Source organism: Lampetra planeri, chromosome 19 (assembly GCF_965212315.1).
Source record: "Lampetra planeri chromosome 19, kcLamPlan1.2.h2, whole genome shotgun sequence".
In the NCBI taxonomy this organism is placed as follows: domain Eukaryota; kingdom Metazoa; phylum Chordata; class Hyperoartia; order Petromyzontiformes; family Petromyzontidae; genus Lampetra; species Lampetra planeri.
Window position 1 is genome coordinate 3,034,335 of NC_136125.1, and position 25,363 is coordinate 3,059,697.

The following is a 25,363-nucleotide window of genomic DNA, read 5'->3' on the forward strand; positions in this document are numbered from 1 at the left end:
TGGCATGTTAAGGAGGCAACGGTCATTGGTTTGTCGTTACAAGTTACAGGGTCCATTGCGCTGGCCAGAGGGGAAATTGTTTTATTGGTCTGCAGATCTTGATCACCTTTGCATTCCCGCGGTGAAGGTTCCGTTCCATGGGGGACCGAGCTATTGCCTGCACGGCCCCTCTATTTTGGAACGCTTTGTTAAAACACATTGGGGATTCAGCTTCAATTGAGCTGTTTAAGTCTCGACTTAAAACATTCTTATTCAAGAAGGCTTTCACATCATTTTATCTTCAGGCTCTTGCTCTTTTATTATTATTAGAATATTTGATAGGTTGTTACGCTTGTTATGTTTTTTTATGCATATTGTGCACAGTGCTCTGTGATCCATGAACGAAGAGCGCTATATAAGTAGTATTATTAATGTATTTGGAACAGCTTCGTTGCTATGACTGGAAGGGGAGTAGATGCATTGCCCTAACGTGTGGAGAGGGAGTAGCGGCAAAGGAGGGAGCAGCTCTCCTCATTGCTCTAACATGGGAGGGAGCAGAGTTCATTGCTCTGGTATGGGAAGAAATGGGCTACATTTCCTTGGCACAGGCAGGAAGGAGGACTGCATGGGAAACGGCAGCTTCACGAGTGGTATGGACAGGTGCAGGATTGTAGGAGACAATGCAGGCAGATTTATTATGACATGTTGAGATACTCGCACTCCACCAGGGATGGAGCAGGCTGCTGCTTTAGTTTATGGAGGGAATGTACAGACAAAGTGGGAAGTGGTGGCACATCTCATTCAGGGAAGGGAGAGGAAGCAGCATGCAACATCCTTGTGCGTGACGGTATAAGTTTGTTGCATACGGAACATACTGCATTAGCCTTGTACGGGAAGGCACAGCAGATGAAGCATGCTACATTCGCCCTGTTAGACGTCTGTGTGTATAGAATTGTAGTGGTTGTGCGCAGGCTTCATTATCCCAGTAGGAGATGTTCATGCAACAGCATGCTGGTATATGGAGTGTGGTACAGATCACACCATTGTGCGGCCCTTAGCTGTTGAAGCAAACACAACGGTTGTCCTTCCCACGCACCTCTGATTAGCACGGTTGGCTACATACTGTGCGAAAGAAGTTCAACATGAATACAATGGTGTGTGTGACATGAAGAAATTATGTTTACTGTCAGTAAATGTAGTCTGCCAAAATATGTTTTGTAGGCAGGTGTGAAGTGTTTATTCTGCTTGTGTACAGAAGTATATTTTTTATATTCTGAAATACGCATATTTTCGTAACATACATGATGTTAAGTGATTTGCTACATTTATAGTAATTTTTTTTAATAAGAAATGTTAATTCAGAATGATAATTAATGTTTGGATCTTAAAGCTACTTAGCATTACAACAAAGTATAATTTAATATTTAATATCTTCAGGTTATTGATGTTTATGTTCAAAAACCAGGTCTTGTTAATACCGTACTCTTTGGTTCTTTCGGTAACGTCATGTAGATAGAAAATTAATAGATCACGACGTTTCGATCAAGCGGTCGTCCTCTTGTGTGGCGATCGAAACATCGTGATCTATTATTATTTTTCTACGTGACTTTACCGAAAGAACCAAAGATTATGGATTTCTGCAGTCGTGAAAGCTTCAAATCAAAATTGAACTCAAGTTTGATTAGCAACTTAAACGCCATTTGAGATCTCGAATTTCACGAAATTTTTCCCATGGTGACAGTAACATCAGTTGGGTTTGTACAAGAAACACTGTACCTTATGTCTATAGCCATTATTTTTTAAGCAAAATAGGCACGGTAAGATGGGTTTGGGTCTGTTCATCTTATATATATAGGCTCTATCTACCCTGGTTTCCTCCTACAGGAATAATTATATCCATAAGGAAAAAAGTTTTGCTGGCTGACTGGAAGGGTGAGAGGGGCAGACGAACGGACGCAGCCAAAGAACGTGTTGGCTGCGAGTTTATATGTAAAGGGGAGCTGGCCAAACATCGCAATGCAGGAGGAGCCTCATGAAAAAGTGTTTTGAATCTCAGTGAATCCTTCCTGGACAAATACATTATTGTGTATTGCATTGGAGAATGAGCCAAACGGTAATACAGTGGAACACTTATCTGCGATGGTGTGAAAGAAGCCCGTTGCAGATAAGCAACATTGGAGTTGAAGATGACTTCCCTTACCTGTGAAAGAGATTGCAGATAAATGCAGATAATTTAAATCTAGCATATGATGCAATTCCACGGCTGTTACCCGCAATAGCTGCGGTCAATAAACATGAACTGTGCTGTGCAATGTGGTTGCAAAGACGTCGGCGGAGACACTGGAAAAGCTGACAATCCAAACGTCGTTGAACATCACGCACAATTTTTGTCATCATCATCATAGTCGTCGTCTGTGGCTATTGCGCCGTCGGCACTGTCACGCAAGGTCTTCTACACGACCACTTGGGTACAGAGCACTCTGCCATCTCCTGTGTGGTTTCCAGCTTCAAAGGGTGCCACCCAAGCCAACACCCGTTGCGGTAATGATCTTGCATGCATCACCACTATCTTGTCATTATATGACTAGATTATTGCCCATTATAGGATGAATGTATCGCCTTGCTTTCCATAAGGAACTGCGGACAATAGGATGCTTTAAGTGCCCTTCCAGTGACTCCACATTATTTGTGGCCTTGCAGATACTAGGAGTGCCGATCGGCAGGTAACGGGAAGAACCATGGATTGGGTTGTCCCCACAGATTATATTTTCTCGTATAAATTGCCAGGGTTGTATGCCCCCACTGAAATTGTTGGTGAAATTTTCAGCCAAACAATTAAATACTTGTTATACCTGTTCCAGTGACTGACACACACTAGACGTGTTTTTTTATACAGAAGATGCATTTAGTCGGGTAGGTGTGTGACACAGATGTTCGTTTCTGGAAGAAAGCATTACTGGTATAGAGTGTAAGGCTTTTATTACATGTTGATTAAGGGCAACAAGTTCTTAGACAAAGGGACCTCTGCTCATAACTGATCAATATCAACCTGGTATTTTTATCAATTTGAACTGATAACTTGAAATAATTTTCTCTTTGATTTACAAATACTGTGTATTTAAACAAATATTGATTCCGATCTGATCTGCCCCTTGGAAACGATTTTTAATGATGCAAGTCGAGGTGCATGAATATTTCCCAGGGCTCAGCCTCGGACAGCTCCGGATGAAGTTGAGCCCTGGATTCACCGATACAAGTGATATTGTTTCCACACGACTTCCACGCTCATGTACATATCCTTTACGATGTTGGCCCCACAGTGTTACCTGACATGGTCGGCTTCATCATGGCATCATCTGCATTATTGATATCTGCAAAGTGTTGCAGCCAATTCACATTTTACAGTGGGGCCGACGTGAAGTGGTTCTTTGTCTCACAAATGTCGACCGTTGCAAAAAAACGATTCCTTATTGAAGAATTTATAAGCAACTGCAAAGATAAAACAAACTGCAAATTCAAAAACATTTTATTTCATTAAATAATATTCGTTTACATACGTGTATATTACTGTGCCATAGTTACATCCTGACATTTGAATTCCACATCCATCGTGTAACCTTTATACGGTAATCCCTCGCCAACCACGGGATTAGGTTCTTGGAAAAGGCCACGCAAATCCGCGGTTGGTAAAGTAACAGGGGTCTATGGGAATAGGGGGTTAGGGGAACCAACGGCTATGGTCAGACTTGTCATAGCTTAACTAAGTTACCTGTTTATTAACTAAACACCGAATAAAATACAGGACATTACACAGCATAATAAAACATAAGTAAGCATTGCATTGACTTTACATCGCTTTAATATTAATGATGATGACAATGAGATGATGGGGAAGGCTTGGTTAGAAGGAGGGAGAGGCTTGGCCCACCCTCACCCCACTTCCTCCGGGTCATCAATGACATGATTAGGCAGGCGAGGAGGCAAGCACTGGGGCATGATACGCTGGTTGACCTGCTGACAAGTGACCGGATGATATTGGAGGGGGGGCACCGGTGGACAGGGGCCGCTGGGCGGTCACATGGCTGGATCAGTGGTGCTGGCAGCTTTAATTGGTTGTGCTGGTTCTTTAAAAAAAATAGGATGGATGGCTGCTGCATTTTTTTGTAAGTCTCGGTACACCACCTCCCCTGTGGTGCGATGCAACGTGGCCTATGCGCTGCGAAAATCGCAACAAAACAGATGAACAGGTGATAAGCTACAACGCAGCGCCATGGAGGAGAACCGCGGCTTCGCGAAATTTGTAAATGTGTGTTGTGGAACCGTGTGCACTCGTGCGTTGTTTACACACTGCGGGTGTACCCGTGGATACTCAAATGTCCAGGCCGTGGTTGGTAGATTGATATGCAAATAAACCGTGTATACATGAATTCCGCAATTGGAAAGTCCACTTTTGGCGAGGGATTGCTGTATATCTGTACGCAATGGCAGAACATCCAAGTCCTTTAAATCCGTGAGATGTTCAAATATTGTCGAAGCTCTGTGGTTGAGAGTCATTGCTGTCCTGATTTCTGATGCAGAAGATGCAAGTGTGCTTCACATTACCTTTTTAAGCATTTATGCTATTACCAGTGTGAACTTATGCAAGAGTTTCAATACGGTTATGAACTGTAAATCAAATGTGCGATGTAATATCCACTTATTAGACCGTCACCAAATAAAAAAAAGTTGCACAAATAGCTAAGTACAGGTGCCGCTTGATTTATGAAAGGAATGCGTTCTTCAAAATAACACGCGTAAAACGAAATTTCGTAAAATTGGAAGTGCTTTTTCCAGAAATGTAATACTTCAAATGAGGCATGCGTTTAGGATAGATGATAGTCTTTGGTTCTTTTGGTAAAGTCACGTAAAAAGAAATTAAATTAAATAATAATAGAATACGACGTTTCGATTGCAACACAAGCAACCATCATCAGGTACAAATGTTTGAGAAAACAAACATAGTAAACTTGGAAATATAATGCAATACAACACAGAGTCGACCAACAAAACAGTCAACACCCCACCTGGTTGATTACGTTCTTCCAAAGATTGCTAAATTTGAGAGAGAGACAAAACATAGACACGGAGTAATTCCTGCAGTCAAGAAAGCTTCAAATCTAGTTAGATGATAGTCATTTGCAATCTACTCTTTACCTAAAATATACACCTCTATCACTTTACACGATACAAAACTAATAAAAATCATAATTATAAAAACGATTGGATAATAATGGATTTAAAACTAAAATAATGAACCTTTTCAGGGAACTCGCCAAAAGATCTGCATGTTGGAATGACTGGAAAGGCGATGTGGCGGCGTTACTGTTGCACTGCAGGGACACTGGCGCTGTCGTGGATGGATGACGACGCAGCCTCCCGGGCGGCTTCTTGTTTGCTGATCTCGTGGCACGTGCCGTAGTGAAATTTTGTTCACACAGAAATTCAATTTCGTTAATTGAAAAGTGTCCATAATATGTCAATTGCGTTAACGTGAAATTTAGTAAACCGAATGTTAGTAAATCGAGGGATACCTTGTACATTGTTCTAACAATATTCTGCTAATGACCAAATTACCTGAAATTCACCTGATTTCACAGGGTCTCATGAGACAAGCAGCATTGAGCCTGGGAATACAGTCCTGGATTGGTGACCACCAAAAACACAAATAGGTTATTATTGGGTAGCAACTCTAAAAGCTGGGGAAGCAGAGGGTGTGCAGCAATATATATATTATACTGTATGCTCCGACGTCTATGCTTCCACCTTCAGCATCCCGCACTGACCAGTTTGGCTAAGTATGTGCAAATAATCCCCATGACCCGCGCTGCTCGGGCATGTTCTCATCTAGCAGTGGGTTGACAAAAGGGCAGAGGAGGGAGGATAGGTGACAAAACCATTGTAAGACTCTTTCATCACGTTTTCATGCCCAGATGATGTATCATACACCCATTCGGTTTTTCTTCACAATTTTGACATCGAGCATATTTTTTTGAATAGCTTTAAAGCAAATGGTGAATATTAGGTATTTAGGCAGTCGTGCAAAAGGGGTCACATCTTTAAAACAAGTATTCCTAGAAAAAGATAACCAACACATCTAAAATGGAACTGTATTGATTCATAATTTGAGGGAGGAAATATTTACCCTGACAATCACTGTTTACCCTTAATTTTCTAACGCAGCAGTGTTAGAAAGCAGTCTGGCGAATTCTGACACTCCGCCAGAAGTGAACGTCCTATTGCCATGTGTGTTGCGTGCCTGCCGCATCTTTTGGGTGCATTGCTCACACGCACACAGATCAGGGGCCATCGGGCTGGCACTGCTTTGCTTCAAGGCTGGGTGGTGACCAAACACAGATAAGGACTCTTTTAATAGTTACAAGAACCATTATAGGGTTAAACTATTTTTGTTTTTACTTGTCCACCACAAAATATGGCAATTGTGTTTAATGCGGTTTCATATCTGAACGATCAGAACTGCTGTAATCGCGTCACAAAATGTGACTTCAGCGAAGATGGTAGCCAAAAACGCCCTTCAAACGCCACGTTTACATCAGAAATGTTTTTGAAATGCTGTACCGTGTTGCAGCAGTTGCAGAAGAGAATGTGCGGAATGCAGGTTTAACGTAGCATTGAAAATGTATGAGCATTTATTAAACATATGTAGTGAGTCCAACTGAGTCGCAGACGTTGTCTTGGGAGCAACACTATTTATTTCAGTAACTCAACGTAACATAAGACAACCAACACTTGGGTGTTGAATGCCCATCTCGCCACGCTACGGCAGAACAAGACACGGTTCGCTATCCTGGCCTGGACCACAAGCTGGATCCCGGACCGCGTGGCTAGAGGCTTCTTAACCCGACGTGGAACTTCTCACCAGCAACACGAAGAACCCCGAGCCCCTCACAGAGCCCCTGTTATATCGGCCTGGTCTGGGGCTGGCTCCGCCCCTCACCCTGCCCACCTTCTAGATCTCTCGAGCTCTTTCCCGAAGGCTCCCGAGAGCTCTTTTATACCATGTGACCGCCCAGCGGCCCCTGTCCACCAGTGCCCCCCCTCCAATATCATCCGGTCACTTGTCAGCAGGTCAACCAGCGTATCATGCCCCAACGTAACCCTGGCTGGCTGACACTCCCTCTCGCTCCCTCACCGGGAGCCCGCATCGCACACTGTACGTGGTGCCTCCGCTCTGACCAGCGCTCGCTCACCCAAGCCCCGCTAGGGCTGGTACTACGCCCAGTATGCGGGCTACACATAATTCCAACACATTATTCGCCATGGCTTTGTAAGCCCGGCACCACACAGTGACATTCACAGTCACTACACATATATAAGATCGGTGGGGCAGAAATGCAACATAAATGCCATTGTTCACTTATGGCACATTACATCAAAATTGTACTATATAGGGGTTTTAAGAAATACCAAGTGAGAAACAGTGTTCAGAGTAATGTCCCTGCTTAAAATTACAACTTAAATATGTCCTTTAATTTTATTGAGTAATTATTGTAAGACTTGTCAAATTAATACTGTTATCCATTTTGAAGGAAAGTCCTACAAATACAGTTTCACCACTTTGCTTTAGGAAATTAGCAAATTGTAATGATGTTTTTATTGTTAAATTAAGTAATATTGTAAAGATGACTTGACACACTTCTCTTGAGATGGCACTTTATTGAAGATATGTTCACTTGACACAGGCGGAGACCTCACTGCAATAGCCACAAGTCTCCTGCGCATCTCCCCTATGTACGGACCGAGGCCACGCCCCCCTTCCCGAACCTTCTCGCCGACTGGACGCTCACTCCACCAGCAGACTCCACCGTCCTCTTCCGTCACCTGACCGCGCTCCCTTCTCGATCATTCCCGTAGCCACCAGTCCCTTCACACTCACAGCTGACACCCCTGTCATTACTCCCCATGGCCACTAGTGCATTCGCACTGTAGGCTGACTCCCCTATCATTACTTCCCGTGGCCACTAGTCGACACCGCATGTTGACTCTACTGTCATTACATCACCCCCCCCCCTCCCCTCTTAACAATGTAGTCGTCCCGGCTAATACCAAGAATTAAAAAAAAGACTAATTTAAAGTTTAAGGCAGAATGACAAAATACATCCGCGTTGAAAAGAACCCGCCGCTCGACTATAGAAACAAACAACAACAACAATGCAATATGACGAGAGTGAGTGGTGCAAGCCACCTCACACGAACAACAACAACCGCACCGGGGTATGCACAACAAAAATGTTTGGCCTTGGTAATCGAAAGTCCACTTTGTGGTTTGGAGAGCCGCTATCGCAGCTATAAGTTCTGGACCGAGTCCGTGACGCCGGTCCAACGCACGTGGCGGAGTGCCGTGGGCATCTGAAACTAAGAGGGTTGCATTCCATGGGCGGCACAACGCATTTCCCGGGTTGCACAATTTGGACGACCGCCCTGACATGTCGGACATCAGACCCCGACCGTACAGGGTATGGAGATGAGATATCTGGGCGGGGATGGACGTATTGTTTGATGCGCGATGGGTGGAAAAATCAATGGCGATGATTCACTTCCACAATCTCGACTTGTCCCCGCCACGGCCGGTGCAACCTAGGTGATGTCCGCAGCGGCACCTACGGAGAATGTAGTCATGTTCTGTCACCGACAGCCCAAGGAAACACGTGCTTGCGCCGCCCTTCACTCTTCTCATTTGCGGCTTGCGTCCTGGCAGTATTTTCCTTCGCCGCAGCACATGCCTCTGACACCTGCCTGAGCGTAACCTGCAGCAGCACGGGCACGTCCCGTATTTGTTTCCCTCAAGCCATACCCAGTTGAGCCTTTATGGGGGGCTCGTGCTCCCGGCCGTACATTATAAAAAAAGGGGAAAACCCCACAGAGGCACGTGGAGCCATCCTGTACGCTGCCAGAACCCCTGGGACATGGAAGTCCCAGTCCGTTTGTGCCTCATTCACTGCTTGACAGAGCATAGATGTTGTCATTTGATTCAAGCGTTCTACTATTCCATCCGTTTGAGGGTGGTATGGGGACATTCTAATATTTTAATAACCAATGCAGCACACACCTTGGCAGCAGCTTAGATTAAAAATGTTGATCCTGGTCAGTGAAAAGCTGCTCTGGGACACCCTTGTCCAACACGTAACCGAGTAGTAACAAGTTGGCAATGGATGCAGCTGTCTGGTCTGGGAACGGCCAAGCCATTGGCCACCTGGTAAAATATTCCACCCCCACAAGGAGAAATTTGTTACCCGTTTGTGAACACGGAAAGGGACCCAGGATAGAGAGCGTGACGAATTCGTTGATACGGGACACCATGATGGACTGCAAGGGGGTTAGACGTTCTCTTTACAACCCATGACCAGGTGATGGACATCGGTCAAATTCCAGGCTAATAAAAATCGAGTGGCAATCAACCGCATCTTACGACGTCCAAGGTGCAGTAGCTTATTGTCATGCACCGCACGCGTCGACTTACCCTGTAGGGATTTGGGGACCACCAGGCACCGATGCTGGGTGACTCCATCCCACCTCATCAAGTCTCCGTCGTGCTTATCGAACCGCGAGATTCCCGCCGAGGCAGGAGTATCCCGCTTTGTTTTAGTGCCAACAACGAACCATCCTCCATCTGCAGCCGTCCCCATTCCACAGCCCCAGTGTGCTGTCGCTATGCACATGCACCACGGTAGGCTCTGCTTCCCCCAGCGAAGCCACAACTGCCGGCGACACAGATGCAAATGGTTTACACCACGCCCTGCCCGACACACATGCACACAGTTCTCCACGAGGCAGCCGAGATAACGCGTCCGCGTTATTGTGTCTTGCTCCCTTCCTATAGACCACCTGGAAGAAGTACTCTTGTAGTATTTCCAGCCAGCGTGAGAGCTGGCCGGAAGGTTGGTCTACCCGCAGAGAGTACTGCAGGGACCGCATGGTCAGTGCAGACCACGAAGTCCCTGCCATAGAGGTAGGGCCTGTATTGTTGTATAAAACAGACCATTGCCAACTCGCGACTACCATAGGCGATGACCCTCTCGACTTTGTTCTTTTCTTGAGACAGGACAGCCCCTATACCCAGGTCACTCGCGTCCGTGTCTAAGATGAAGGGCAGAGAGAAATTGGGATGAGCCAAAAGCGTTGCATTGGAGAGGCAGTCACGTAGTGCGACAAATGCAACCTCTTCCTCTCCCCAATTTAACTTTTGGATCTTAGCAGTCAATGCATGCAAGGGCTTTGCAACGGTCGCAAATTGCGGAACGAAGCGCCGATAATAGGACGCGAACCTGGCAAAAGTGTGCACCTCACCCACAAACTTTGGGGTCGGCCAATCCTGCACACGCCATTTTGTCGGGGTCTGTCGCTATTCAGGAAGTGCTGGCAATATCCAAAATACCGTACAGAGGATTGCAGTACATGACATTTAGTGGGCTTCAATTTCAAATTAGCAGAGCGTACCCTGGATAACACCATACGCAACCATTGCAAATGCTCTTCGAATGTGCGACCAAATACGATCACATCATCCAAATAAATGAGGCACGAGTCCCATTGCTGTCCTGCCAGAACCAACTCCATGAAGCTCTGGAATGTGGCAGGTGTCGAATGCAACCCATCGGGAGACAAACTGATACAGTCCATGAGGCGTACGTAAAGCAGTTTTTGGTTTAGATGACTCATCCAGGAGGAATTGCCAAAACCCGGACAGTAAATCTAGCGCAGAAAAAAAACTAGCACCCGGCAATGCGTCCCAACGAATCGTCCATGCGCGGAAGCGGGTATGTGTAGTGTTCAAGACGGAGGCACACACTCTGGACTGGGAGGCAACACTTTTATTTAACAACTTCCCTGGTGGGTAACACTGAACGTAACTATGTGAGTAACGAGTTAACTCTAGACGAAGACCCGGAGACGACGAGACGCGGGACCCAGGCTTGATTCCACAGACGAACCAAGAACACTCTTGGGACTGCCCCTTTATGCTCCTGAGCGTAGCCTCGCTCCGCCTTCGGCCACGCCCCCTTCGACACCTTTTCCGAAGGATCTCGAATGAGCATCACGTGCCCACTCAGGCTACCATGTCCTCACCTGCCCTCTCTCAGGCCATCACCAGGACTATGCCCCATAGGGCTGGCTGACATGCCGTACTTACTCTGGTGATAGAGAAAGGCTCCAGACGCACAGTTGCACTCCTGTAACAGTAGCTGGTGGGAACACCATAGTGACACCATTTACGTCACTACATATGCATCAGCCACCAATACCTTGTTCAGTTTACGGAAGTCAACAGAACCTCAGACTACCGTCTGACTTTTTCACCAGCACCATAGGGGCACCCCAAGGATTAGTTGACGGCAAAATTTGCCCTTAGACAAATTAGGATTCTCGTCACAGAGGATTTCTGCCCATGTTTCATCTGACTCGGCTCTTTCTCCCACCCGCCTTGCAACACACGGGCATCGCATGAGCCAACACGGTACCCGCTTAGACCACAGCCCTCCTTCCACCCACATTCAACACTTGCAGGAACGGTTCTTGGTTCACTCTTAGTATCATCTGCGCACCCACCAACGCAAGCCCGCGGGTCGCTCTGTTGGATGGCGTCGGGAGAACTGCTGCATTTGGGTTGGCCGAATGCAAGCCTTTGCGGTACCACAAGGGAACCAACATCTGCATACCCGGCGGGATCTCTTCCGATTCCCTTACCAAGGCCTGAATCATGACGTTTGCACCCGCCTTCCAACAGAATCCAAGAAAAATAACCGCTGCCCCGACGGCATCTCTAAACACCTTTGATCCATCAAAATTTTGAGGGGCATTTTATTTAAAAAGTCGGTGCCGAACAGACATGGGACAGCCAGCGTTTTTGATATCAAAACGGGCCCCGAGATCGGAATCCCCCCAATCCTTACACACGCTTCAACCTGGCCCACGATCCCCATGCTTCCTCTGTTAGCCGCCACACACGCGCTCACAATCGCTCTTTCAACGGCAGCATGCCGTATATCAATTCCGAAATAATGGTGGCCGATGCGCCAGTGTCAATTAAGACATGCACCTCTATCCCATCAATGGAGCCGGCCACCGCTGACGTGCCTGCGGCAGCCGCCACCACTTGACGAGCCAACCTCCTCCATTGAATGCCTGACTTGGGCCATCCGCCTAGAGTCGAAACCCGCCGTTCACCCGCGACCGACGCGACTAACACGACCGACGTGACCGACGAAGGATGCGAGGTGATAATGGAGCCCGGGGGACGCGATTGCCTGGATGTGTGAGGTAATGGTTTGTGGTGTCGCGACTCACCTGCCGTAATTGTGGAGTGGCCGTTGGCGAGAAGATGGATGCTGGCGACGTTGTAGTCCGGGCGTCGTTCTGACATCCCCACGCATTGTGTACCGGTTGACCGCACCTGAAGCAGGCGATGGCGGGCCCTCGTTGCGGAGCGGTCACCTTCCCCCTTGGTCCTCATCCTTGAGGCCGTCGCGAAGTCTCTCCCCGGCGCTGGCCCCACCCGTGTACTGCTGCCGTCACCTCCCCAAGTTCTGGATCCTCCTTTGTTCACGTCCCTGCACTTCCCACTGACCGGGCTGTCGAGGCCCCACCCGACATTGGATCACCCGACCATGCCACCACACGAGGCCGCCGGTTCATCCCCTCGTGCACCTGCAGGCATCGGGTCACCCACAGGGATGTCTGCGCTTCCTCCACAATTGGCAGCACGACCCCCATCTCCTGCGCCAACACCAGCATTTTCTCTATCGCCAGAGGATCCAGCGCTGTCTCGTTCAGCCGCGGGTATGCTACCTGGTCCAGCACCATCACGCGCTGCGATAAGGAGGGGCGTCTCGGCCTCCCCACTCTTTCGCTGCAGGAACTTTCTCCGCATATTTGACAGGGGATCAAACAAGGCCGCAATTTCACCATACGCGTTTTGTAGCGTAGCCCTTCACTCCGGCACAGCTCGGAAACACCACGAGGGCGTCGTCATCGCTTCTTCTTCCTACCGTCCGATCGCTTGATACGCTGCCTCGAACCTTCGGGTGAAGGCGCCCCAGTCGCCTCCTGCTGCTACAAATTATTTTACAGGTGTCATCCGCCGATGGTGGTCAGTTCTTTCCTGCGTTGCATTTGGTTAAGTTGCGAAATGGTGACCATCGGTTGAGCGGTTTCTATCGCGGGGACTCCCATTCTGCCGTCCGCTGCTCCTCCTCTCACCGCAGCCGCAGCAAGTTGCACGGTGAGCTGCGAGACTGCTGCTAACAGCCAGTTCAGCCGTCCCGTTACCTCGTCCCATTCTTCATTTATTTGTTTCTGTCGGCCGGCCTCCTCCCTCCTTGTTACCGCCGCCACTCCCTCCTCACCTGCAGGGTTGTTCACCGGGTCCCCACCGCCCAGGGTTTGTTGCAGGTGTCGGTGAGTTATCCTTGCGGCTATGCCATGGCATGATGACACCCCACTTCTGACACCATTTGTAAAGACAACTTGACACACTTCTCTTGAGATGGCACTTTATTGAAGACACGTTCACTTAACACAGGCGGAGACTCCACTTCAACAGCCCTGAATTTCCCGCGCATCTCCCCTATATAGGGACCGAGGCCACACCCCCCTTCCTGAACCTTCTCGCTGACTCTGGACGCTCGCTCCACCAGCGGACTCCACCATCCTCTTCCGTCACCTGACCGTGCTCCCTTCTCGATCATTCCCGTAGCCACCAGTCCCTTCGCACTCACAGCTGATACCCCTGTCATTACCTCCCGAACACACTAGTCCACTCACACCACATGTATACTCTACTGTCATTACAATATAATTGATTCATAGTAATTACATCTGCATCTATGGAGCATATCTCTAAATGTCTAACATCAGCCATGACCAATCCACTGTTGGATGAAGGCCTCTCCAGAATGTTGCCATCCCTAACAATCCTTGCGATGCAATGATCTGCCCAGCACTTGCACACGAGTCGATCTCATCGCTCCGTCTCTGTGCTAGATGTCCTCTTCGGTGCGTTTTTTCATACCACAGTTAGTCTAATCCAGTAGTTCTCACAGTACAGTCCTTCATACCACCGGTGTACCACGACGGTCGTCCAGGTAGTCCATGGGGCTGTGATGCAGATGCCGGTTGATTTGGACAATATTGACAATGTTTATTATACCTTTTTTTCTTTCGGAAATTAATATTTTGCTCATGATATTTAGTTTGAATGAAGTAAGGTAAACTACCCTGATTGAACTACCCTAACCCTAAGATCTAAATGCCCCCCCCCTAAAAAAAACACCCCTATAACTGGGTTTCAAAAACAGTGCTTATGTTCTGGTAATATGAATCACTTTATATTACTGGTATTTAAAGTGAGAAGTGAATGTGTTTTGTCTCCAGGGGTGGGGAAGGGGACTAGGTGGTCCACAGAAATGTTTGCATCGGCTGAGTGGTCCGCGTGCCAAAAAAAGTTTGAGAAACACTTCCTGGGACTAAGGGCCATCATTGCCTTAATCATGGTGCCTTGCACTAGCCCACTTACTCTCTTATTTTGAGCAGTGGATTTAATCCGTTTAACTTATGTTCATATATCCACGTGTTCCCATTTCTGTCTCGGTAGATAATTTCACGCACGCACCTCTATGCTTTAATTGCACGCTTTTCTGCATTTGTGCAATGTTTCTTATCCATATGTTATTGTCGGTAATGTTTTCATAAGGTATCATTGCTGTACAAGTGAATAAATATATTTTATACATGTAATCTTAATAAAAGATAAATACCTACTATAATCACCCAGGAATGTCTGTCCTTAAAGCTTGTGACGTCACTCCACATCGACCAGCCCCCCTCATTAATATTCATGAGCAGGTAACGTCCTCCAAATGGACCCCCCCTCCTCATTAATAATCATGAACAGGTGCCGTCCTCCAAATGGGCACCCCCCCCCCCCCCCCATTATTATGATCTACTATAATGAGCCAAGAATGTCTGTGTGCAATGATAGTGACGTCACTCCACGTTGACCAGCCCCTCTCATTAATAATCATGAACAGGTTACATCCTCCACATGGACTCCCACCTCATTAATAATAATGAGCAGGTCACATCACTCCACATGGAGCACCCTCCCCCCTCATTAATAATCATGAGCAGGTGACGTCACTCCACATCGAACAGCCTCCATTAATAATCATTAACAGGTGATGTCCTCTAAATGGACACCCCCCCTCCATTCATAATAATTAGCGGCTGACGTCACTCTACATGGGGGGGCCGAGACGCCTCCTCCCCCCTCCTTGGCGTCAACTTACAACCCTCAATACAAAGGCAGAACCCTCGCGTCACGCGATCTCCATAACGCTATTGAGACATCAAAGTAAAAAGGACGTCATGATGAACGAGGGATTATAACCATAAAATGAAATAGGTTTGTGTCACCGCGCCCTTACAAATTGCACACGCATTAATGCAATTAATATCACGTCACGGCCTGCTTTTCGCTTGCAAGTTTCAGATTTACTGCAATACACCCGTCCTTGGATGGGCAAAAGGCTAATTAATCAGATTAGTTGAAATAGAGTCAAATATTAGAAAGTGATATCATTGTTTTGCAACATGTTTTTTTAAGTATAGTAATTAAGAATGCCCCCATTTGGATCCCCAAATTTGAGGAGTGGTTTGTCTGACAATGTAATTTGTTCAAATGTAATTTCATGTCTTTAGAACTGCTTTTCGTGTTTAGTTTGTTGTCCTTGCCCCACACCTCCGATTAGCACGGTTGGCTACGTACGGTACGAAAAAAGTTCAACATACATAATTGCAATGTCTTACAACCTGTATTTTTTTCCATATCATTTGGTGATAGTGCAACAAACCACCCCAACACAGTGGCCTTAAAAGGAAAATTACATAATAGGCGATGTCTTTGGCAATGGCCCTTCTTCATACCACGGCGATATAGAGGCCAGAGAGATGGAGTGGATTACAATATCCAATACGTAGGGTTTCACGACCAATATCCATAATACAGGTTTTTTTGGGTTGGATCGCGTAAATATGTGTCGTTAAACCCTCCACTACCCAACACAGCCAATTAGTAAGGTTTGTCATGTAAACAGAACATGCCAATTCGTTATTAGTGCAGCACACCGGTGTGTTGGAGAGCAAAGCCGCAACATTTACAATCTGAGTACGACGTTTTGCCAGTAATTGCAACTAGATGAAGCTACTTGTGAAGCAAGTTGAAATTACTGGCGAAACGTCATACTCAGATTGTAAATGTTGTGGCTTTGCTTACCGGTGTGCTGTACTAGTAACGAATTTGCATGTTCTGTTGACTTGGCCAACCTTACTAATTGGCTGTGTCGGGTGGTGGCGAGTGTAACGACATATTTATGCGATCTCACCCAAATAAACCTGTATTATGGATGGATTACAATAGTTTGAGACTGCACTTTGCACCATGGGGCCTGATGAGACGTCAATGTTTAAAACGTTTGCTATATATATAAAACACATGTACCGCAAGTGAACATCTTTGTAAAATCACGCGTATTGCTTCAGAGTGTTTGTGTGCATTATTTCAAATGTTCGTATTACATTGTGTTGCATTGCTGTCACAGTCGTGCATAACGCCACAGACAGATGGCGTAAATCTACTTCATTGCAGCGGCAGCAGGAACCAGAAACAATGACTCCAATAACAAGAAGCATGGAAAAGTGCAGCCATAATGTTTCCGCAGTGGTGTGATGAAAATTGCTTGAAGGATTTTAGAGCCTTGGAAAGTTTAGACGGTGATAGAAAATGACAAGCCTTTATTGGTTGAGTTCATTTTTTCATTTTCTATAAAAGTTATATCCTGTGCATCGTGGTGGGTTTTATATGTTATTCTCTGTAGGGGCATTCTTATGTAATCTAACAAATGGCTGATCAAAATTCTGTAAATCCGAGAGGCTATTGCAACTCTTCTGAAAGCGATAATAATAAGGTCCAGCCCTTTGTCAATTCACTGCGGGATGAAGGACTCCCCACTTGGTCCAGGCTTGGAGATTGCTTTGTCATACTTACCCACGCTGGCCAGTGTGGGTTTGTCAAGCGGAGATACAGTCCCGGTTCAGATATAAGGTACCATTTGCACAACATGCTGGTTACAGGGAAACATAACCATAATCTCATACCACATTTTTTTAAACTCAATATTTCGTTGTACAGTCTAAACAATACAACACATACAATATACATTTAAAATACAATTGCACAAAGTAAACCGACTAAAAGTGCGGTTAAATTAAGTATACAAATGTCCTTATCCGTTGAGTATAAACATGCTCGGTAATTTTGCAACCTCCGATTAGCACGGTTGACTATGTTACGTTGCAGAAGAAATGCAACATGCCTACAATTAAAAGCAAGAAAATGAGAAATTGCACGGTCGGAATGTTTACTTTGCGGTGATATAGTTAATCTTTCATTCACATCTCGACAAATGTTCACATCTCCCCATGTTTGTGAAAATGGGCCAATGTGTCTCATGACTTGCCAACTGTGAGCCCCACTTCACACACACAGTGTGTGTTTTGGAGGTGTCGTCAAGATGTGAACCTGACCCATGGTGTACTCTCTATTTCTGTATTTTATCAAACTCCAGCGTGGGAGAGAATGGGCTGGTTGTCTGAATTTCAATAGTAATGGAAGCCTCCGTGATAAACTGGAAACTTTATGAATCTCGAAAGCTGTAGTGGCATTGGCATCTAACAAAATACAAGGGGGTGTGTAAAGAGAGAGAGAATAAAATAATGAATTCACGGGGGGCTTGTTAGAAATAGGTCCACGTGAAGATGGAGTGATGTGATACAGGAGGATGTGGAGCTGAGTGGACTTGCCGATGACTGATACCAGCAGTGAAGGATGCTACTGGGCAGTTGGAGGTAGTCACCCTCCAACAACAACGGAGGGCGGAGGAGAGATGCTCATAACAACGAGCGGAGCGCCGGGTGGCTAAAGCACAGCAAGTTGGCACAGTAGGGGGCACAGGTGGCGCATCGGCCACTCAGTCAGTCGACCTGTGGCACCTGCGTCTGCCACGTGACCTCCTGCCAGCGGGCGTTTGACACTTCACGTGGCCTAAACGTGCACATAGCCTGGCACAAGCGCCGTGGTTACGTCACCGCCACTTAGTGGCGAATGGCAGTTGTTGCAGAACGGGGGCAATGGTTGCTCTGAACAATTCCAACCGAGTAATCTGCAGTAAATTTGTCAAGATTTGGACTGACGCTGTGCATAATGGCCTACTATTGTGAATGACGTCAAGAGATCCCATATCACCAACCCTTTTTACACGGTGCATGTGTAGTGAGTTCAACTGAGTCGCAGACGTACTCCTTGGAGGCTTGGAGGCAACGCATTTATTAGCACCAACACACGGGGTAACTGCCCCTTTACAGAATAACAACCTATGGTGGTAACCACCAGGCTAACTACACTAATTACACCGTAACTAGCTACAATGGACCGGACCCCAGCTTGGGTCCCGGTCCACGTGTTGGAGACTCTGTAGGACGTAGAACGTAGATGAAGGTGTCTTCAGGATCAACAACAGCGCCGGTACCTCTGGGGGACCCAGCTTATATCCTCTGTGGCGTGGCTGGCTCCGCCCTTGGCCACGACCACCTTCCAGAATCCGCTAGCAGAATCTCGCCCTGACACGTGACCACCCCTAGCCCCCACTTGGGGCCCCTGTGTAGACTTAACCGGTCACGCGTCCTCTGGGGTCAACCAGAGTTCCATCGCCTATAGTAACCCCATCTCCATGGCCGGCACTCCCACACCCTATCCTGTAAGGGCCAGCACTGCACGCCGAGCGTGGTGCCATCCAGCGCTTTCGATCAGCGCTCACCGAGCCCCTCTAGGGCCGGTACTGCACCCACATCCAAGTGGTGTCCGCGATGTCAATACATCGCATGCCGTGCCTCGAGGGCCAGCACCACACAGTGACATCGAGCGATGTCACTACACATGTATGTACCATATTTTTGTTTTAAAGTACTGTTTAAACCAAGAATAAAATATTAATGAGAGGTTTTTTTGTTTTGTTTAAACAGGTGGCATGTTTAAGTCATGTTTACATTCAGTATATAACAAAGAAATATATAATAGAAAACCGTTAATTACTCCCAAGGACAATAAAAAATATATTTTCACTTGTGTACCCAGGAAAGCCTCGCTGAGTCTCAAGACTCGTTTTCAGGAGGGTCCCCACCCCAGCTTTGTTCGCAAGAGGGGGCGATGCTGCCGCCGTCGCTTATTCCAATTGAGATAATTAAGAGGTGAAATTAAAAATAGAATTTGCACTGTGCCGCGCATCGATCTTAAGCGCTCCAAATAACAACCCTCTTATCCTTTTATATGGCCATAGCCACGTTTTCTCAAGCGGCCTGTAACTCGCACACACACGGCAATCTCTTGTCCTCCAGGTAACAAGAAGGCAACAATCGTGCTGTACTTGGCAACTACAGCACGAGTTAATTATCAACGGAGCATTTTCTAGGGGGTGGAGATAACAACGAAGGTCAGGTTAAGGGCCGTCCATAAATGACGTCACGCACCTAGGGGGGTGGGGGTCAGACATGTGTGTGACGAGGGTGGGGGGGTTGAGAAATGTGACGTCACGTAAAATGCGCAACTTTATAGACAACACGTTCTACTTAATTAAATAGACTTTTTAATAAATGTTTTCTCCAACATCAGAGTGCAGCGCCACATTAAATACGCACTACAATGACAATAGTTTAAAGCGATTTGAAGCATGTTTTATATTTTGGGGGGGGGGGGGGGGCATGGTTTTGTGACGTCATATTTGAGGGGGGTTCTGACTTTTTGTGACGCCGTGTGACGAAGCGGGGGGGGTCAAAAAAACTCCCGCGTCGTCTACAGAGTGTCGTCAGATCCTAGAGTCGGTGCCTCACTTGAATGGGCTTCGTGAATGTAAGCAAACCGAGAAGAATGGAACGTGGGTGTTGGTAAAAGCAGTGGGTGATGTATTGGAAGGAGCCGTAAAGTTGTTTTTTCGGCGAGCTCGATGTATGCTACTGTTGTGCTGTGGAATGGGGTTCCTGTTGGCGTGGCTAAGGTGGGTTTGCAACATCTGGAATGTGTTGGCCTCAAGCATAGGGTTTTTTGTAGTCTGCGTTAGCATTCACGCAATCGCCAGAGTTTGATGGATTCTTTTATGCAGTGAGTTTTGTGTGATCTGTAAAGCAGTGAGCACCTGCAATTGCAAAAAAAATTTTGAAAAGTATAATTTTCAAACGTATTACAAGATGTACTTTGCATGTTCTAATTTTACGTTTGCGTGTATGTTTTGAAGGTGCGTTATTCACTTGTATACTTGTGTATATTATATTTGCACGTTGGTAAGACTGGCTAAAGTAATACTAACCATTTAGTGATTAAAATGCATGTTGGGACTATTAAGGCCATGTCTTTTTTTGTGGGATGTTTAATTATTGAGGGACAAGCCACATTGACCTTGACGAAGGGTGCCACGATTGCGAGATGTTAACTACATCACCTGGTATACAGGAGGGTGTGAGTTCGATCCCAACCCTAACACCTGTATATTTGGAGTTTGCATGTTATCCCTGTGGTTGTGTGGAATTTTATCCGGGTCCTCTAGTTTTTCCCTCAAAATTTAGAAACGTGCGTTTAGGGTATTTGGCTGCTATTCATTTCCACATAGTAAGCCACTTCGTTGAGTTATCATTTCTTGCCAGGTCACTTCTGAAAAAGAGCTACAGTATGTAGCTCAGCAGGCCTTAACTGGTAAAATGAAACCAAAATAAGTTTTAGTATTTTAATGAGATGTGACACAATGTATTGTTTGGGTGTGAACTGAGCTGTTCAATAAGGCACGTGAGCATTAGCGCTAGAGACAATTAGTTTTTTTTCTTCTTGGTTCTTTCGGTAAAGTCACGTAGAAGGTAAATAATAAAATAATAAAAATATAACATAATCAAATACAATTCTCACGACGTTTCGGCTAAAACGCAAGCAGCCGTCCTCAGGTGAAGAACAGGTCTGTCGGAAAGACAGCGTCTGAATGAACACCACCAAGCTTGGCAGCGTATATTTAAGCTGGGTTAGAGGAGGAAGAGCGCCTTGACAAAGGAATTTGCATATCAACAGATGAATTTAGCATATTTATGGAAAATGTAGATATGGGATTAGTCACTACTTGTGGAATGCATAGGAGGTGGGGGGGGGGTTTCAAAATCATATTATGTCCGTGCATTATGTAGGATTAGCAGCAACAAAGGGAGGAAGTATGGTTAGCAGTAATAAAGGGAAGGAATTTTATTAGTAAGGAGCTGCAGCAGCCAAACCACCACGTAAAAAATTAAAATATAAACTACATCAATATCGTAACACAAGCAGTCAAAATGCTAACAAAAAGAAACAACTCTGATGATGATAATGATATGCGCTGTCCTTGAAGTTGATTGGTCCACACCCGAGACAGCTTTTCTTAGAGCCTAGTCTCCATTGGTATTGGACCAGATGACGCCAAAAGGCGTACAACTCAAAGACAGCACACTATCAGAGTTGTGGTTATTGCAAACATGATGCCTTGTATAAAGGTGTCAGTTTTTGTACCAGTTTAAAGGGTAAAAACCTATTACGATATTTTGCCACTGGTAAAGGAGGTCTCAGTGTAAATGCTTATCCCGAGCTCTCAATACTCTGATAGTGCGCTGTTATTCAGTTGTACGCCTTTTGGCGTCATCTGGTCCAACACCAATGGGGAGACTAGGCTCTAAGAAAAGCTGTCTCGGGTGTGGACCAATCAACTTCAAGGACAGTGCATATCATTATCTTCATCAGAGTTGTTTCTTTTTGTTTGTATTTTGACTGCTTGTGTTGTGGTTATTGCAAACATGATGCCTTGTATAAAGGTGTCAGTTTTTGTACCAGTTGAAAGGGTAAAAACCTATTACTACATTTTGCCACTGGTAAAGGAGGTCTCATAGTGTACATCAATATCATCAATATACTAAATATACTCTCCAATAAGCTGAGCTACTAACAGTAAGTCATACATTACAATTCTTTGTCGCAAAAAATATAATATGCCTCCAGCTAAACGTTTTCTTACATCACACGGATCTACCCCGTACTATATACTGCCATAGACAAACCCAACATTAAATTATATACTGCATTACTATACACCACCCTATACTTTAGACTATACATTGTAATATTACACTATGTATTATTCTACCCACCATACTGTATACCACACTGCTGTATATTCACTATACAATTACGATACAATATATTACCTTATACATTATATTAAACATTACACTTTTATACTATTTATTATTATATAATCTGCTATACACTATACTATTAACCGTCGCGGGAAAGGTACTAAGAGGAAGCAACGAAATATGTCAATGGGAGAGTGGTGAAAGGAGACTTGCAGCGGAGCAAAGACTCCATTCCCTGTGGAGAATACAAAAGATATATGGTCAATGCCAGTGAGTGGACTGCGGTCTGAAAGTCACCGCAAACGTGAACACAATCAGTTAAGATCCGAAATGGTTTATTATGTCCTTCCAATGATTGCTGAGCCATAATCCATCTTCTCGGTTGAAATTGTCTCTGTGTTTGTATATGTGGATCGCCTCATGAACGAATCTCTCATGGTAGCCCGGTGGCTTGCATAGAACCTCTGTCTTGGAGAAGTCAATGTCATGTGAGCCCACTGAATTGTAACAGTGATCTGCCATGGCTGAGGTGGTTGTCCTACCGTGTTTCAGGTCTGCTTTATGTTCACGGATGCGGTCCGAGACATGTCGTTTGGTTTCTCCAATGTAACTGCTACCACAGAGGCAACTTAGTTTGTAGACGCCAGGGTACTGTATGTCTGGAACCACATCTTTTACAGACGGGACCAGATCACGGATTTTATGTACTGTGTTGAATCGGACCTGGATCTTGTGTTTATTCAGGATTTTGGAGATATTTTGTGACCCCCGCAATGTAGGGTAAGCTGATGGTTTTGAATGGCTCCTCAACAGGATCCTTCTTGATGGTTGGAGTGATGGCTTTGCGGATTGTGTAGTCGGAGTAAACATTAGCCTTAAGAGCTTGGCGTATGTGCTTGAGTTCACTGACAATGTGTTCCTGGTCGGAGATGCATTGGGCTCTATGGTGTAGAGTCTTGATGAGGGAATTATTCTTGGATGGATGGTGGTGGGAATCCGGTTTTAGGTAAGCATCCATATGGGTAGCTTTCCTGTAGACAGAGTGGCTCATTGAACCATCAGGTCTTCTTTTAATTAGGACATCCAAAAAGGGTAGCTTGCCATCTTTTTCGACTTCCATGGTGAATCTGATGGGGGGGGGTGTATGGAATTGATGTTGTCGAGGAATTGGTCTAGAGCAGGCCGGCCATGTGGCCAGATGGCAAAACTGTCATCTACGTACCTCTTCCATAAGGTCGGGCGTAGAGTGGCAGTCTGGATGGCATCAGTCTCAAATTTCTCCATGAAAACGTTGGCTACAACCGGAGATAGGGGGAAGCCCATTGGGGTGCCCTCAGTTTGTTTGTAGAAAATTCCATTCCAGGTGAAGTATGTATTGGTTAAGCAGTGTCTCACAAGGGGGGGGGGGGGGGTACCTCAGTATTCAGTCCTTGATGAACCAAGTCTTCAATGATTGCAATGGTGTCAGGTACAGGAACTTTGGTGAATAAGGAAACCACATCAAAACTGACAAGCAGGTCGTCTGGGGACAGGGACATTCCCTTGATTGTCGATACCAAGTGAGTGGAGTTTAGTACCACAGAGGTGTTTTTTCCAGTGAAAGGCCGCAGGATTTCAGACAAAAAACGAGCCAGTTTGTCGGTGGTGGAGTTGATAGTAGAAACAATGGGACGAAGGGGTGTATCTTCTTTATGTATCTTTGGCAAGCCATATAATCTTGGTGGCCTGGCTGCAGAAAGTTTCAACGAGAACTGTTTGGTTTGATCAATTAATGCGGTTGAATCAGAAATGATATTGTTGGTTTTAATGACGAGGCTGTTGGTGGGGTCTCTTTTTATTTTTGTATAGCTGCCATCATTGAGTAGTTATTGAATTTTGTTGTTGTATTCTATTTTGTCCATGATGACAGTGGCATTGCCTTTGTCGGCTGAGAGGATGACAATGTCAACCCTCTTTTTTTAATTGAGCTAATTCAAAACGCTCATCTTTGCTGATGTTGCTAGCTGGCATCTTAGCGTTTTTGAGGGTTGCAGCGATTTCAGATCTTGCTACGTCTGCAGCGATGTGACCCAGGCCCTTGAGAGCCACATCTACTTGGGCAATGATATCATTAACTGCTATGTGTCTAGGTGTGACTGCAAACTTTAGCCCTTTAGCTAAAACGGATTTTAGACCATCAGAAATTGAACTGTTAATGTGATTAATTACTACTTTGTTAACGTCTAGCTTTTCGGTGTGTGGGTCCGGTCTCTTGTTTGAGAGGCGGTTGAATTTGGAAATCAAGTCGTCCTTACATTTGGTCGACATAGTGGCAGCTGAAGAGGCAGTCATATTGTCTACATGTTCCCAATCCGATGTGGACATTGTTGCAGTCAAAGATAAGTGTGATTTCTAGAGTGTCTTGTCTAACTGATCTAGTTTGTTACTTACGTGATGGTTCATCTGGCCGTACAAGACTGGCCACATTTAAAAACAGTTTATATCCATCCCGCCTGATAAACTCTCCACCGCACGTAATTCTACATCCACAAAGTGAAATACTGGAATGTGAAAGTTAATAATGGTAATAATTTAGCACATTTGCTGCTCGCTTCATGTTATAATGCAGGACTTTCACAAAGTCGCTATGCTGATGTAGTGACATATGACGTCACTACTGTACCGGCTCTGTATACACATGATGTCACTGCCATGTTGGGTCTGTATGCGTGACGGCACTGCCTGTTCGGTTTGGAGGCTGTTGATGGGTGCCACGGGGGTTGTGTCAGGCCATGGCACTCCGAGCGACCCCGGCTGGACACGTGACCTGATCCAAGAGGGGACCCTGGGGGTCACGTGGTCAGGGAGTGGAGCCTTCTCGTGGGTTCGAGAAGGGGGGCGTGGTCAGGGTGTGGCTGGCCATGCCGGAGAGGCTTTTAAGCGGGCTCAGCGCGCAGAGCGGGACTGTTGGTGCCTGGGATGAAGCCATCGTATGAAAACTGAAGAGAGAAGCCTCCAGTCATCGTGGTCAAGCAGAAGCCCTCTTGGCTTGGCCACGCCAAGTAGTACCCGAGTGTTAGTGAGAGTAGGGCGGTGGTCACCA

The 25,363-nt window shown here is 45.9% G+C and overlaps 1 protein-coding gene across 3 annotated transcripts in view; it reads left to right on the forward strand.

The window, feature by feature from the left end:
- Nucleotides 1-25,363, forward strand: part of CHST10 (carbohydrate sulfotransferase 10) — a 72,340-nt gene that overhangs the window by 3,839 nt on the left and 43,138 nt on the right. The window contains exon 1 of one of the 3 annotated variants that reach the window (XM_078602753.1): nucleotides 19,910-20,138. The exons of 1 other annotated variant lie outside the window; for it this stretch is intronic. The gene's annotated coding sequence lies outside the window, so the exon portion shown is untranslated. Of the gene's footprint in view, nucleotides 1-19,909; nucleotides 20,139-25,363 lie in introns of those variants that run through there. One more of the 3 variants, XM_078602752.1, reaches the window with a different exon arrangement.